We start from the raw sequence: 19,049 nt of genomic DNA on the forward strand, positions 1-19,049 counted from the left end.
TCACCAAAGAAAATGAAATATAAAAATGAAATCTGGTGAAGGTTGACTTTAATTCTGTGTGTGTTGGATTCATGTAATAGTGATGGATCAGTTCAAATAAACTCTAATATACAGACAGTATTTTCTCTCTTGACTTTTCACTTCATCTGCAATCATAACAGTTATTAATAATGTTTAGATTTATTCAATGAAGGTGTTAGATACTGACTATCTGAATAAATGCAGCAAACTAGACATCATTTGTTTTTATACACATTAATAAATGCAGGAATGAGCAGAATCACTCAGTGATGTGGTCTCAACAAAACAAGAGGTCTAACACACTGACCCCAAGTGGACAACAAGACTAAAATCATTAATCTTACAAAACAGTACTTTTTACCATCCTCCTAATGAATTTAACAAATAATGATTTTATCGTTTATCATTTATCATTGAAATGCTTGTTGAAAAACTTTCCCAGATCAACAACTCATGAGGAGCACCACCACACTCACAAGCAAGATTTCAATAGCAATGACAGCTGGGGGGACTTGCTGGTTTTGTTAATCTGTTTAACTCAGTCAGTTAAGAGTTACATTAGTACATGTATACAATCCCTAAAGCACAGGCTGACAATTTTCAAAGCACTTTTGTGATTTATATGAAACCCAGCTATAATGTCATTTATTTGTGATGTACTATTTCTACAAGACCCACCCTGATAAAACAAAAAAAAACTCAAAAACATTGGCCGCCTCCGCCCATCACTCTTCTTCTCTGCTGCAGAAACCCTCATCCACGCCTTCATCACCTCCAGAATTGACAACTGCAACAGCATACTGTATGTCACAACAACAAACTTCAATCCATCCAGAACTCGTCTGCTCACTCACACCTGCACCTGAGACCACATCACCCCTGTTCTCAAGAACCTCCACTGGCTCTTGGTCCCACAACAAATTCAATTCAAAATTCTCCTCCTCTCACACAAAGCCCTCCATAACCGTGATGTACTCAGAACTAATGATAATCCGTTGTTTACTTTCTTTTTCTGTACTTTCTGACATTCTGTTAATTGTGTTAAGGACTGTTAAGGACCAGCTGTCAATCTTAGTTTATGCAGTTTGTAATGGTTTGTGTAAAGTGTTCGTGAAACACATTTAAGTCCAGAACCATTTTATATCATTATATGTTGTGAATGTTATTACGGCTTTCTGATGTTTATATTGTTTATTTCGCGTTTTCCGAGTCATCATTCTCCATGCTGTAGCGTTGCATTCATATGGAATTATGGAATTGCTTACAGCAAGATTATTCAGCGCACTACTGTGTTATTGTTTTATCCATTGTGATTTAGAATAGTAACATATATGCTGATTTCTCTGATGAGTGATTTAGTGAAATGACACTTTTCAACGATTTGTAATTATTCAGTTCATTCTGTAGACCATACAATGTCACAGAGACACATTCAGGTGCATATTCAAGACTATTAAAATCATATCTCTTGATGTATTTTGTTTGTTTACTTGCAGAAGTTTGATATGCTATGGTCGCAGTCATGCCTAGTGAAAGCAATAATTTCCCCAGGCTGGGGATGACAGATTATATGTTATGTTGAAATTATGTTGCCTTATAATAGCAGTATGTTTTTTGTTGGTGTTGGTGTTTGTACCATAACATAAACATAACAAAAACACACCACGTTAAAATGTGGTGATCACTCCTGTGTACAGTTTATTAGTGCTTTTTGGCCTTTATAAATAAATAAGCTCTTGCATTTATTTGGTCTGTGTTTCACTCTATTTCCAGTAGGTGGCATGAATGCAACATTAAATGGTTTGCCAAGCAATATATTTATAATGTTAAATAATCTCAAATTAAAGGGCTTTTTCTGCAAAGCTCAGCTTTAGCATCTTTATTTTATCAAACATTATTTGACATGTTGTTTAATGTGTGTGTATGTATTTGAAAGGTTTAACTAGTTTACAGGGGCACGTTTCAGAAAGCAGGGTAAGTGCAAACTCAGAGTAAGTCAACCCCAGAAAACGGAATACTCAGGGTTTTTGATTTCAGAAATCGAGGTATCTTAAACTCTGAGTGAGTAACCAGAGTAACATACTCCGTGAACCTAACCTGGTCGGGAGCAGGTTTTATTCGGCAAACCCAGGGTTTGTTACAATCTTCACCCCTTTCGAAGCGCGAGCGGTGTTGAAATTGCATACACCATTTGTTTATTGATTCGTGTTCCTAATCGCGCTCTATTTAGTCACACAGACCTTAAACTAGCATGTCCGTTTATTCAGGAACCCATAGATGAGGAAGCTGCATTAATTCACAGAGAGTTACATTTATGTTGAGAGAGAATTGTGAGGCCCCGGTTGGACGTTTTATCTTAACTTTTAAGGCGAGTTTAAGAAGTATATTTAACATTTCCAAATCAGGCATCCGACTAGCAAGAGCATTTTATTTCTTTAAACTTTCCTGAATGAATGATGGTATTGTATTTCATATTCAGCTGCTGCCAAGATCTTTTTATTGCAGAAGGAGAGAGAGAGAGCAGGAGAGAAACAGACAGAGAGAGAAACTTTTTCTCTACCATGAAAAAGTTAAACAATATAAGGACACACTAAGGAAGAAAAAAAAACAAGATACACAAAACCAGATAAAAGCAATTGAACAATCTCTAGAAACAAATCGCTTCTGGGAACATTGGAACACACTTAACAAACCCCACCATGAAGATCTTCCCATTCAGAACGGAGACGTATGGATAAAGCACTTCACAAACCTCTTTAGTAAAATAACCAAGAACCATGAACAAACTAACCTACACAACAAACTATGCACTCTGGAGTCAACAATTAAAGATTACCAAAACCCTTTAGACTATCCAATTACACTCGCTGAGCTAGAACAAAATATACCAAAACTTAAATCCCAAAAATCAAGTGGTATCGACGATATCCTAAACGAGATGATTATACACGCAGACCAAAAACTTACACTCGCCACCCTCAAACTGTTTAATATCATCTTTAGTACAGGTATATTTCCCACAGTCTGGAACCAAGGTCTCATAACTCCAATCCATAAAAGTGGAGACAAATTCGACCCTAATAATTACCGCGGAATATGTGTAAACAGCAACCTAGGTAAACTCCTCTGTAACATCCTTAACAGCAGACTTCTCCAATATCTAAACAACCAAAACATCCTGAGAAAATGCCAAATTGGTTTTCAACCCAAATACCGCACATCCGATCATATATACACTCTTCGTACCTTAATTGACAAAGAAACGAACCAAAATAAAAGAAAGCTCTACTCATGCTTTGTCGACTTCAAAAAAGCTTTTGACTCAATCTGGCATGAGGGACTTTTTCTTCAGTTGATTCAATGCGGCATCGGAGGAAAAACCTACGACATCATCAAATCAATGTACACCAATAACACAGTTGCAGTTAAAATTGGCAACAAGCACACAGACTTTCTCTCCCAGAGTCGTGGAGTGAGACAGGGCTGTAGTCTAAGTCCTACACTATTTAACATTTACATCAATGAATTAGCTGGAGCTCTAGAACAGTCACCAGCACCCGGTCCGACCTTACAAGACACCGAAGTGAAATGCCTCCTGTTTGCAGACGATCTGGTGCTGCTGTCACCCACAAAAGAGGGTCTACAGCAACATCTGGACACCCTGCACACTTTCTGCCAAACATGGGCCCTATCGGTTAACCTTAAGAAGACTCGAGTCATGATATTCCAAAAAAGCCCAGCAGCCAAAACCAACATCACCGTTTCAAACTAAACAACGTGCCCCTAGAACACAACAAGAACTACACGTATCTTGGTTATAAACATTAGTAACACTGGAAACTTAAACAAGGCTGTGAACGACCTGAGAGACAAGGCACGAAGAGCCTTTTACGCCATCAAAAAGAATATCAAAATTGACATCCCAACCGTAATCTGGTTGAAAATAATACAATCAATTATAGAACCAGTCGCGCTGTATGGAAGTGAGGTTTGGGGTCCTCTCGCCAACCAAGAGTTCACCAGATGGGACAAACACCCAATAGAGATTCTGCAAACAGAAATGTGTAAAAACATTCTACGGGTACAGAGAAAAACTCCAAACATCGCCTGCAGAGCAGAATTAGGACTTTATCCTCTAATCATTAAAATACAAAAAAGAGCTTTAAAATTCTACACACACCTTAAGAACAGCGACACAGACACACTCCATCACAAAGCCTTATGTCATCAAGAGCTGAGCCCAGAGAGAAACCCCTTCATCCAACTGATCTCACAACTAACTCTACAACCCCAAACATGCCCAAGTCAACCCCAAACCCCAGCCAGACTAAACCAAATGATGAAAAGACAAAAAGAGAAATATCTCCAACACTGGACAGAAGCAACAGCTCAGTAAAGTAAACTGGAATGCTATCTGTCACTAAAGAGAGAATATAAAGTGTCAGAATAGCTCACAAGCGTATCAGACCCTAAACTAAGAAAAGTGTTGAGCATGTATAGACTCAGTGATCACCAGCTCACTGTAGAGACGGGCAGACACAGACACACATGGACACCGAGAGAAGAGCGACTGTGTCCACACTGCACACACAATCAAGTGGAAACAGAGCTGCACTTTCTCCTCTCCTGTCCCAACTACACACACATCAGAGAAACATTCTTCCCCCAGTTTACAAACTTACACAAAGACTTTGACCAGTTTCAACAAAAGGACAAGATCTCATACATACTGGGAGAAAAGTCAAGAAGCTCAAACCTGGCTGCAAGATATGTCAAGTCCTGCCACGACCAAAGAACAAGCAGCACAACACAACACAACACTGACAGGACAACACACACAAACTGACACTGTCACCCTTATTGAGAACTTTAATTAAAACTGTTTTTCTGTTTATATTGAGATGTATATATATATAGATTTTTACTTATAGACTTTTAATTTTATTCTATCTTATTTTTGATCTTAATCTGTATTTCTGCATGTTTATATTTAATCTTGTGCTTTGGCAATGTAAATTTTCTTTTATCATGCCAATAAAGCTCCTTTGAATCTTGAATCTTGAATCTTGAGAGAGAGAGAGAGAGAGAGAGCAGGAGAGAGAGAGCAGGAGAGAGAGAGAGAGAGCAGGAGAGAGACAGACAGAGAGAGAGAGAGAGAGAGAGAGAGAGAGAGAGCGAGCAGGAGAGTGACAGATAGAGAGAGAGAGATCAGGAGAGAGACAGATAGAGAGAGAGAGAGAGAGAGAGAGAGAGAGCAGGAGAGAGAGAGCGTGAGAGAGAGAAAGAGAGAGAGAGATAGCGAGAGAGAGAGCGAGAGAGTTAAATATAATAAGCATTTTCACAGTTTCAACAAAATAAATATAAAGTTATTGACATATAAACTTGAGCATTAACGTGTGAAGCATTTTTCTCCCACACCATCTGTCTTTCTTTTGCTGCTGCAGCTGTGTTGCTCTTTTTTCTAAATATCTGCTCATATTCACCGTACGCTTGTAACAGAACCTTCAATTCGATTGGTGAGAAATAAACAGAGCTCATGGTGAATCGTGCTATCTTCACTCAATTGATGATGGCTTTTTATAGCCATGGTGCATGCGCAGGTAAACTTACTCAGAGTGAATTAAACTCACTCAAATCAGCTGTTCTGAAACTGAAAACTCAGAGTAGTGATTCTCTGAGTAAATCAACTCAGAGTTCAGATTTTAACTCGGTGTTGGTTGAACTTCCTTATTGAAACGGGCCCCTAGACAATGTCATATTATTGTATTTGTGTTTATTGTATACAGTGTTGAATATAACCAAGTTATTTTGCACTGGTCATATCGTCCATAAGAGAGTCATGAAAAAAATATGTGATATGGTCAGTAGGTGGCAGAAAGGAAACCAAAAGAGTTTTAACAAGTTATATTAAGACCTTTTGCTATCACAATAGTCAAACACAACGTTTGCACACATTGCATGAATATAGCTGCTAAGTTAAGACTGTGTCTTAGTTTTACTGACTAGCATTTAGTTAGGACTACTCATTCTTTAGATTTCAATTAGACCAATCTGCCTTTTTATGAAACTGACTTAAAGATATAATATAAGATGTATAGTTTGCATGTAGTGTATGTCACTTTGGATGAATGAGTCTGCCAAATGCATAAATGTAAATAAGTTACAGAAAAAAATCAATGACCAACTTGTAAGATCAGTCTAAGCAGTTAATGCAACCTACACCTGACTCGAAGAACGGTGAAGATCAAATTAAATATTATTCTGTAATTATGGTTATAGGCGAGGGTCGAAATTTGGATTTTAATATTGGTGGGGACATAAATAAAATTGGTCTGCAGAGCAGCATTATCACAAAACTTTCATAAGTTTAAAAACTTATTTCAAAAATATAATATTTTAAAGCTGTGGTGTGGTGAAGTCATACTGTTCTCATAGCAGAGAAAAAGCCCCAAAACATAATGTGCTTGACTGTTGAGATGCTGTTCTTGGGGTCATGGTCAGCATTTCTCTCCCTCCAAAAACAGAGAGTTCATTTTGGCCCCATCTGACCACAGCACTTTCTCCTGAGCCTTTTCTGGATCATTTTGATGTTCATGGCAAACTTCAGATGAGTCAGACGTGCCTTCTTGAGCAGGAGGACATTGCAGGTGCTTCAGGATTTCAATCTATTGTGGCATAGCGTTACCAATGATGTGCCTGGTAACCAGTCCCAGACTTGAAATCATCAACAAGCTTCTTCTGTGTAGTTCTGGACTGATCTTTAACCCGTGTCATAATCATCTTTACTCCATTGGGGAAATATTGCAGGAAGCTTCAGACCAAGTGCAATTGATAGTTATTTTTTATTTCTTCTATTTCCAAATAATCACACAAACAGTCGTCTCCTCCTGATCAAGCTTCTGTATGTAGCCCAAAGCAGCTTTGTGTCGGTCTACAATCTTGTCCCTGATATCCTTTGACAGCTAACAATCTAGTCTTGATCATAGTGGAGAGGTTGCAATGGAATATACAGATTGTGTTGGCAGGCGTCTTTTTTAAACATAACAAACTGACATTAGGAGTACTTTCCTGAAGTGACAGGAGTAATCTGTGTTCCATATAAGCACATAACCTATAACTATTAATACAGTATATAATCAGTGGGAGCCAGATCAGGTACTCATTTTACTCACAGAAATGTGAAACAATTTATAACCTTTATTGAAAGTATTTTTTCATGGATTTTTGATTGATATACTGTCTCTATCATTACAAAAACCTACAATAAACATTATAGATGCTTAATTTCTTCATAAACAGGTAAACTTTCAAAATCCGCAGGGGAGCAAGTAATTTTCCCACTGTATGGAAATGATGCAAGATTATTAAATCTCAGTTAAGGTATTCATAAGGTTATAAAGGCTGATCATCAGGTTATGGGGTTTAAAGATGTCAGTTATGTTATTTACGGGATAGAGAAGTTGAACAATGTAAACTATATAATCAAAAGTATGGGAAGTGTAAAAGAGTTAAAAATATAGGGTTATGGTTTGAAGAGAAATGTATATGGAAGACTTACTGTATGTTCAGCAGATTAAAACAATATGCACTGTGAGCAGAAAAACATTCACTACTAGATATATAATATGCACATATTTTGACTATGAATGTATAAATGGAGCAGCAGCTGAGAGTGAAAGTATCCAAAAAAAACAATAGCTTATTATAGCAATTTTCTGATATTCATGGAGGGATCTACAGATCTGGGGAGCAAACATTTAGCTTTTCAAATAAAACAAGAAGAGAGCAACCTATTATGAAAATATTTAAGATAGTGATAAGAGTACAAATGTTACATAATTATCTGCTAACAATAAAAGAGCACCGTTGCACAAACTATTTCCAGGTTGAAGTGGGAATATCCAAATCGGAGAGCACGTGAACGCGTAACTGCGTGTAGACGCGTCATTCCAAGTCTTCCGTTGTCAAAAAAAAGTCGCATGAAGTGATGTAGCCCATACCATTTTTATTTTAGCAAGTCTTTCCTTTTTTACTCTTCATGATTATTTATATGAAGGATTTGCTCTTAATCCCCGTTTTAAATAACATGAGAATAATTATTATTACATATATGAAACACTCTTATTATGATGAATTTGAAAATCAGGAAGACACAGTAGGCACATACAGTGAATAACAAAAAAGAAAAGGCTATAAATTGGTTTAAATATATAATTTTCTTCGTGAATTAGGACCTTGTGAATGCTGGTATGTTATATTTTTATGCACTGAAATAAGCTTTACGTATCAGATTCCATTAAAAACATGACTCAAGAGAGAGACCTGCAAGGAACCAAAACAAAATGCATTAGTTTGCTACAACAGAACAGGCACTGAATGACAATATATATCAGTGTTAGGCTCTGCACAACCAAATCAAACACATGCTCAGAATGAGAGACAGGTAGAGAATCAAAACAGCTAAACAATCAACCTAAGCTATGATAAGAGAAAGGCTGAAACATCCACAAATACACAGAGTAACCACACAAACCATTTTAAAATACTACTATAGTGACAAGAGGAAATCAGGAGAAGAGCACAACACCAATAATGACAGAATGATCGGGAACAGGTGTGATCTCCATGCGCAGCACATGGAGCACCAATTATTATAATATATAATAATAATTATTGACTTTTTCTTCTGCAAAACAAAATATATTTTGAAGAATGTGGTAACAGAAAAGTGTTGGATATTTGTGCTTTTAGAACTCTTGAAGGCATGGCATTCATTCACATCCATTAAATGAAGCACAGAGGGCTACACATTTCCCTAAAGTTCTCTGTAATTGTTTTGCTCAAGGAAAAACGTCACCTACATTTTGGATGGCCTGGGGTTGAATAAATAAACAGGAAATGTGACATTTTGGAATGAACTATCCCAGCTGGCTCGCTTTGGCCCAAGGTATTCAGTGGAGATATATGAAGATATAAGAACACTACATACACTCCTACTCAAGCGATATTGCATTAATACAACAGTTTGACGGCACAAGAGTGAAGATAAATCAGAAAGAACATGGAAGTGTCTTAAAAACCCTCTGGTTTTAAAGGAAATGGGGAACTACTTCCTTCCGCCAGGAATCCAAGACCCTTATAACAGATAAACAACCTCCGATACTCATTCCAAACCATCACTTACTTTACATTTGCTATGTGCTGCTTCAGTTGAGTTATTAGTGAGAAATAACAAGGCAGGACATGTGTTTGAATAAAACTCACTCTGTTCTCTGTTTTCTCTGACTAGCCACTCCATGAGAAGGAAGTCGTAAAAAGCATGGATGTTGGACTCTTGATAGTCTCTGAGGAAAATCCTGGAGACCTTCTGCCAAAGGAAATAATTGATGTGGCGATCGTTCTGGAGGAGCAGATAGTCCTTTATGATTTAAATGATGTCTCCCAGGGCTCTGATCATCTTATGGGTCTTCTCTATGTACTAAATATCAGTAACCCAAAGGAGCTGAAATACACGCTTGAAGTTGTGCAAAAAGTCATGAAGATTGGTGGGGACACTTGTTCTTCAAGAGTTCATGCGGTGTGGAAGAAACTGCTACTTAAGAATCAGTAAGAACTGTGCTTTTCTTTTTCTTGTAGTTGTAATGTAAATTCCCATCTTCAGCGAGTTTGTATGTGCACTGTATTCTTAATTTCACATACCTATGTTCCATATTTTTACAACACAGCTGTAAATGCTCTTCCATTCTCTCATGCTACCCCTTGAGTCGGTTAGAACTCTGACAATCTGTTGAGCTATTGTGTGTTTGTCAACCTGGTTTACTTTGGTTCACTGTACTTCACTGTACATAGTACATTCAGCGTGCAGTTCATCTTTATGCAGTATGTTGTAAATAAAACCAACAGTACACAACTATCCTCATCTTAACAGCCTAAGAAAACCCAGATGTAACTGGTTTACATTACAGACTCATAAAACAAGTTGATAAAGAAATAAACTGTTTAATCTTTTGGTTTTAAGTGGAACGAAAAAATATGGTTTCTCCTGATTTAAGAAACAATATGTATCTGCATCAGTTCCTATACTAGACTGCTTCCAATTTATGAACTTCAAGATTGAAGGTAATTTTGCAATCCCACTTTTACACACACACTTAAAAATGTTTAAATATATTCCTTTCTCTATGATAATAGATATGAAAATATGATTTTAACAAAACAAACCATAGCTCAACAGACTGTCAGAGATTACTCCTGACAAGAACTCAGGTAACACGGCTGGCTGACAAACTCTGTGAGCGAAATATCCTCCAAAAACCGGAAAGGCAAACGAGAACCAAAAGTAGAGCCGTAAGGGAAAAATAGTCCAAACCGGCTCACGGGTTGCCTCGTTCCTACGAAGGGAAGATCAGAAGGTAAACTCCAAGCACTGCGAGTAACATACAGAAAAACAATTTACATCTCCACAGGAAGAGCTGGCCAAAACTTGCTGCAATAGAGGGAACACAAATGAGGAGCAAGTGAGGGTAATAACAATACTAAGAGACTAAATGGGGTACCAGACGTGATAAAAAGACAAAATACAGCAAACTAAATACAGAAACAACCCAAAATAAAATAAAACAAAAGGCAAAGCCTGACAATAATTAAGCTTATTAAGCAATTTCACACAAAATTAGGTTTAATACCAATATAGCCCACTGTTTAAGGATGAAATGATTCCATCTCATTTGTGGGTTAAATAACAGAACAATACATAACATAAGAATTAAATGATCACAATGAAACATTAACATTGAAACATTATTGCAGATATAATATTACTCAATTATAATGATATAATATGATTCTTAATGATAATAAAACTGGCCTCAACTGCTTACTATCACTATATATATTAATATAGGCTACTATAGTAAACACTTGAGTGCATTACAGTATTTTATGTGTGCTAGTGAACGTTTTAAATGAATAACATAGGGTTACGTAAATGATGATCAATTTTATGCTAATTTTACGGTTTTGGGACTTGGGCTAAAAAAAAGACGTCTGTACACAAAATTAATTATTAATCTTTATGACATATCGCTTGTTGCTCCCTAAACTCTCTGTAAGTATTTTGGATAAAAGCTTCTGCTAAATGACTAAATGTAAATGTAAAATTCATCATAGATCTGGTCACATTATTTTGTTCTCAAAATGTCAACCTCATAAGGTCAAAAATTGTGAGTCTAATTTGTTTTCTTATTATAAAGTGGGATTTCTACTATGATGAATTTGGTATGTTAAGCCATGTTTTTGAAAACTATCATTGCATAAAACTATGGTTTTGTGTGTTATAATTGTGCCCCCACTTCTTTAGAGTCATTCTGTGATCCTTACACATACCATCAAAGTTTAAGAAACGTCTGTCTGAAAAGCTCAAAAGCGGAATGTTACTAGTTAGTTTCGAGAAAAAATTATGTTAATTTTTTGTTTGACAAATAACTCACAACACCGCAAAAAGAAAGTTCAGCCTGAGGATGTTTTTAACCACTGCATTAGACAAAATAATCTAAATGATCTTATTTGCATAAACTCACAATAACAGCAAAAGTTAGTGTTTTTTTGTAAAACAAGAAAAAGGATTCCCGTTCTGCCGTCTCCATCCGATCTCATTCATCAAAGGCACGATTTTCTCTTTATATTTGGCCTTACCTGCTATTTCGGCGATCCAATGCGTATAGGCTACTCAACACACATCATGGGTATATTTTTATACACTATAACACTAGAAATGTTTGATTTCAAATACAACAATTCAGATCCCAAATTGTATGTAAATATTTAAGATGGCTATGAGCAAAAAAGTTCAGAATTTACCTCATGGTTTTGCGTTTGTTATTTGTATCCGTTAGATTTTAGATGAAGAAATATTGTTGCAGTTAGAAAGAATAAGTTTAAATTTTTGCCAGATTTGGTGAAAATATAGTGATGTTTTTTATTTAAAAAAATATTGAAATATAAGATAAATACGAATTTATACAGAAAACTGTTTTCTTTTTAAAAATAAGTTAATGAAATATTCAAAAAGAATTAGTTTTCGTGAATATTAATCTAAACGAAATAAAAATAGTTTCACATTTAAGAAGAAGAATAGGCTATAATGTTTGCTCGGGTTTTCTATACGTTCCGCAAAAAGTTTGTGTCTAATTTAAATTATAGAGTGAGAAATAAATTCCTTCATTAACAAAATTACAACATTTCTGATGTGTAAATATGAAAATATAATCCCCACATATCACACGCACAAAACATCAAGAATGAAAGCAGGTTGAGAGATGATTAAACGGTGTACACCCACACAGGGTTTTATATCTATATGTATATTTTCTGTCTCTGCCAAAATACAAATAGTCGAATTTGTTTGTAGGCCTACGTCAAAATCAGAAAGTGTCGTGTTCCCGGTCTGATCCCGGTCTGATCTAATGAAGACTCAGACACGGAAGCTGTAGTATCCATGTGCAGCTTTAGACATAAAGATAAAACAATGACAGTCCGAGACCGGCAGTTCAGAAGCACTTCAGAAGGATATTAACAGATGATGGTCAGGCCAGGTAGGAAAGGTTCAAAATCCAAATAATACGCAAAGCAACGCTGATATTATAAAGCCATATTTATGTGTTCCAGGTGCGAGTGTAATCAGGGCACAAGGGCCTCTGGGAGTTTGAGGAAAAGTCTGGGTGACGCTCTCTGCTGGCCAGCGGGTATTTTAGGCAAACATACGTGTCTGTTTTCATCTTGTTATAGTGTCACATATGAGTCACGAATCAGCATCATTTAAAAACACAGTGAATAAAAGATAATAGGAGGCTGTGTGATGTGGTTCTTCAAAACATATATTTGTAACACTAATAATCTATTTGCAATAAAATAATTTCACTAGACATATTCTTTTATGACCTACAGGTGTAATACGGGTTCACATGATCACGAGAGAAAGAAAATAATCACAGACTTGACATGTCTTGTCAATGTCTCATATTATGTCTATAATATGTGAAGGTGAAGTTTGCTTTTTGTAGGTTGTCATCGTTGTTGAGTCTTTGTGTGTCCGGGTTCAAATGTTACAAATATTTGAGCTGTAAAAATAACTAAACCAAATACTGATCATAATTATGGTGATTTTTTATATTAATGATTGCAAACACAAAAGTAATATTGATTCAATGGTTTCGTAATCTTTTGCTCACCCTCCAGTTCTTACAAACAATAAACATTTATTTGTTGTGCTGAACATGAAGATATTTTAATGACAGTTTGTAACTAAGCTGTTTTGGGTCACCATTGACTCTCATTGACAATGTAAGTTTATCTATATAGCACATTTCATACACAATGATAACTCAAACTGCTTTACATAAAATAAGTAAAATAAGCATATAAAAATAACCACAACAATAAACATCGAATTTAACAAGTTTGAAATTATTATATTAATAAAAATATACATAAATTGCAGTGTAGTCAGTTCAGACAGAGCACAGAGTTCATTCAGTAAATGCACAGCTAAACAGATGAGAAAGACAGAGTTAAAGTTCATATTAGGACAAAAGACTATTTACATCGAAACATCGTTCATTTTGGGGTGAAATATTCCTTTAAGTCTTGTCTGTGCCACCATATTCATTCTTTCCTCAATTATTATAAACATATTCCATAAATACACACACAAACATTTCCACCAGTGCACAGAACAGTTAGTGTATGGTCAATGAATATTGGTGTGTTTTAATCCTTCTCTTTACTAAATTGACCAAATGTAACTGGCCTGTTTCTTGCCACCAGGTGTGTTTCAATCAAGCAATTAAAACAATGACAGAGACCAGAAAGACTCCAGATGTTTTCATCACTCCAGTGTTTAAATCAACTCCACCTGCAGGCAGAACTGTGTAACTGCACTGTCTCATCATTCACAAATACTTAAAGTAGAATTAAATGAATCTCTTGAGTTGTGTCACATGATATCTCTTGATTGTGCCTGTTACTCAAGAGAGACACTAGATGGCACTGTGTTACGTGTTATCTTACATTAGTGCGTGAGGTGCTCATGGTGTTGATCAAGTTTACAGTATATAATATACATTAGTAAGTGTGGTGGTGCTCATGGTGTTGAACACATATACAGTATATAATATACATTAGTAAGTGTGGTGCTCATGCTCTTGATCACATATACAGTATATAATATACATTAGTAAGTGTGGTGGTGCTCATGGTGTTGATCACATATACAGTATATAATATACATTAGTAAGTGTGGTGGTGCTCATGCTCTTGATCACATATACAGTATATAATATACATTAGTAAGTGTGGTGGTGCTCATGGTGTTGAACACATATACAGTATATAATATACATTAGTAAGTGTGGTGCTCATGCTCTTGATCACATATACAGTATATAATATACATTAGTAAGTGTGGTGGTGCTCATGGTGTTGATCACATATACAGTATATAATATACATTAGTAAGTGTGGTGGTGCTCATGGTGTTGATCAAGTTTACAGTATATAATATACATTAGTTAGTGTGTGGTGCTCATGGTGTTGATCACATATACAGTATATAATATACATTTGTAAGTGTGGTGGTGCTCATGGTGTTGATCACATATACAGTATATAATATACATTAGTAAGTGTGGTGGTGCTCATGGTGTTGATCACATATACAGTAAATAATATACATTAGTAAGTGTGTGGTGCTCATGGTGTTGATCACACATACAGTAAATAATATACATTAGTAAGTGTGTGGTGCTCATGGTGTTGATCACATATACAGTATATAATATACATTAGTAAGTGTGATGGTGCTCATGGTGTTGATCACATATACAGTATAAAATATACATTAGTAAGTGTGGTGCTCATGGTGTTGATCACACATACAGTATATAATATACATTAGTAAGTGTGGTTGTGCTCATGGTGTTGATCACATATACAGTAAATAATATACATTAGTAAGTGTGTGGTGCTCATGGTGTTGATCACACATACAGTATATAATATACATTAGTAAGTGTGTGGTGCTCATGGTGTTGATCACATATACAGTATATAATATACATTAGTAAGTGTGATGGTGCTCATGGTGTTGATCACATATACAGTATAAAATATACATTAGTAAGTGTGGTTGTGCTCATGCTCTTGATCACATATACAGTATATAATATACATTAGTAAGTGTGGTGCTCATGGTGTTGATCACATATACAGTATATAATATACATTAGTAAGTGTGGTGGTGCTCATGGTGTTGATCACATATACAGAATATAATATACATTAGTAAGTGTGGTGCTCATGCTCTTGATTACATATACAGAATATAATATACATTAGTAAGTGTGGTGCTCATGCTCTTGATTACATATACAGTATATAATATACATTAGTAAGTGTGGTGTTCATGGTGTTGATCACATATACAGTATATAATATACATTAGTAAGTGTGGTGGTGCTCATGGTGTTGATCACACATACAGTATATAATATACATTAGTAAGTGTGGTGGTGCTCATGGTGTTGATCACACATACAGTATATAATATACATTAGTAAGTGTGGCGGTGCTCATGGTGTTGATCACATATACAGTATATAATATACATTAGTAAGTGTGGTGGTGCTCATGCTCTTGATTACATATACAGTATATAATATACATTAGTAAGTGTGGTGCTCATGGTGTTGATCAAGTTTACAGTATATAATATACATTAGTAAGTGTGGTGGTGCTCATGGTGTTGATCACACATACAGTATATAATATACATTAGTGAGTGTGGTGCTCATGGTGTTGATCACATATACAGTATATAATATACATTAGTAAGTGTGGTGGTGCTCATGGTGTTGATCACACATACAGTATATAATATACATTAGTAAGTGTGGTGCTCATGGTGTTGATCACACATACAGTATATAATATACATTAGTAAGTGTGGTGCTCATGCTCTTGATCACATATACAGTATATAATATACATTAGTAAGTGTGGTGCTCATGGTGTTGATCACATATACAGTATATAATATACATTAGTAAGTGTGGCGGTGCTCATGCTCTTGATCACATATACAGTATATAATATACATTAGTAAGTGTGGTGGTGCTCATGGTGTTGATCACATATACAGTATATAATATACATTAGTAAGTGTGGTGCTCATGGTGTTGATCACATATACAGTATATAATATACATTAGTAAGTGTGGTGGTGTTCATGGTGTTGATCACATATACAGTATATAATATACATTAGTTAGTGTGTGGTGCTCATGGTGTTCATCACATATACAGTATATAATATACATTAGTAAGTGTGGTGCTCATGGTGTTGATCACATATACAGTATATAATATACATTAGTAAGTGTGTGGTGCTCATGGTGTTGATCACATATACAGTATATAATATACATTAGTAAGTGTGGTGGTGCTCATGGTGTTGATCACATATACAGTATATAATATACATTAGTAAGTGTGGTGCTCATGGTGTTGATCACATATACAGTATATAATATACATTAGTTAGTGTGTGGTGCTCATGGTGTTGATCACATATACAGTATATAATATACATTAGTTAGTGTGTGGTGCTCATGGTGTTGATCACATATACAGTATATAATATACATTAGTAAGTGTGGTGCTCATGGTGTTGATCACACATACAGTATATAATATACATTAGTAAGTGTGGTTGTGCTCATGGTGTTAATCACATATACAGTATATAATATACATTAGTAAGTGTGGTTGTGCTCATGGTGTTGATCACACATACAGTATATAATATACATTAGTAAGTGTGGTTGTGCTCATGGTGTTGATCACATATACAGTATATAATATACATTAGTAAGTGTGGTTGTGCTCATGGTGTTGATCACATATACAGTATATAATATACATTAGTAAGTGTGGTGCTCATGGTGTTGATCACATATACAGTATATAATATACATTAGTAAGTGTGGTTGTGCTCATGGTGTTGATCACATATACAGTATATATTATGCATAGTAAGTGTGGTGCTCATGGTGTTGATCACATATACAGTATAAAATATACATTAGTAAGTGTGTTGTGCTCGTGGTGTTGATCACATATACAGTATATAATATACATTAGTAAGTGTGGTGCTCATGGTGTTGATCACATATACAGTATATAATATACATTAGTAAGTGTGGTTGTGCTCATGGTGTTGATCACATATACAGTATATATTATGCATAGTAAGTGTGGTGCTCATGGTGTTGATCACATATACAGTATAAAATATACATTAGTAAGTGTGTTGTGCTCGTGGTGTTGATCACATATACAGTATATAATATACATTAGTAAGTGTGGTACTCATGGTGTTGATCACATATACAGTATATAATATACATTAGTAAGTGTGGTTGTGCTCATGGTGTTGATCACATATACAGTATATAATATACATTAGTAAGTGTGGTGCTCATGGTGTTGATCACATATACAGTATATAATATACATTAGTAAGTGTGGTTGTGCTCATGGTGTTGATCACATATACAGTATATATTATGCATAGTAAGTGTGGTGCTCATGGTGTTGATCTGGGATGGCCGAGTGTGAGGCTGGAAGGGAAAAACACTGTATACTCACTAGTAAACATTGAACAATGAAACAATGACAGAGACACTAACTGACTCAATGTTTTCATTTCTCATGTTTTTAAATGAACTCCACCTGAAGGCAGAACTGTGTAAGTGCACTGTCTCGTCATTCAAATACAAATAAAATTGATCTTTTGAGTTTTGTCACGTTGTCATTAATTTGTTAAAGGTAATTAAGTTAAGTTTACTTAATCGTTTTATATAAGCTTATCAGTTACATTTTGCAGTGATATTTTAATATATGCAGCTGGATTCACAGATATGGTCACACATGTTCATCTTATTATTTAATCTGTGGGCTGGCAATTGTTTATTTATTATTTCATTATTTAGTGTAGAATTACTGATTGAGCGGTGAATAGCAGAGTGGATATAATACACTTAGTATATAATTCAATGTGATGGAAATGATAAAATCATTATTGTTTTAGATGTATACTTTAGGAGGATGGTAAAAAGTTACAGTTTTGTAAGATTATTGGTTTTAGTCTTGTTGTCCACTTGGGGTCAGTGTGTTACACCTCTTGTTTTGTTGAGACCACATCACTGAGTGATTCTGCTCATTCCTGCATTTATTAATGTGTATAAAAACAAACGATGTCTAGTTTGCTGCATTTATTCAGATAGTCAGTATCTAGACACCTTCATTGAATAAATCTAAACATTATTAATAACTGTTATGATTGCAGATGAAGTGAAAAGTCAGGAGAGAAAATACTGTCTGTATATTAGAGTTTATTTGAACTGATTCATCACTATTACATGAATCCAACACACACAGAATTAAAGTCACCCTTCACCAGATTTCATTTTTATATTTCATTTTCATTGCTGAAAGAGCTTAAGCAGTAAACAAACACACATCACTATCATCTGTTAATAATTCACTTAAATGATATATTATCCAAAATAAATGTCATAAGATAAGAACTCTGAATATTAACAAATCACATATGAAGCAATAAAAGTGTCCCCTGACAGCAAAAATATCATCAAAATAATGTTAGAAAATGTTGATTTGTCAATGTTAATGGCATTGAATCCATTTGCAATTAATGTTGAATAAAAAAAAATTTGTATTCTCTATTAGAGCTCTTGACTCTTGACAAAGTGAAATAATTTACTACTCATAACAGTCAAACAATATTAAAATTAAGAAACTTCTTCAAGCTTATTTAGAGAACTAATGTAAATGCTTAGGTTGATAAACACAAAGACACTATGAAAGCCTAAACAGGTTATCTGTCAGACACACTTAAACATCAACACTCGTCACACAAACCTCAACAATGTTAACAATCATCAAACTAATTC

Source organism: Triplophysa dalaica, chromosome 5 (assembly GCF_015846415.1).
Source record: "Triplophysa dalaica isolate WHDGS20190420 chromosome 5, ASM1584641v1, whole genome shotgun sequence".
NCBI classification, from domain to species: Eukaryota; Metazoa; Chordata; class Actinopteri; order Cypriniformes; family Nemacheilidae; genus Triplophysa; species Triplophysa dalaica.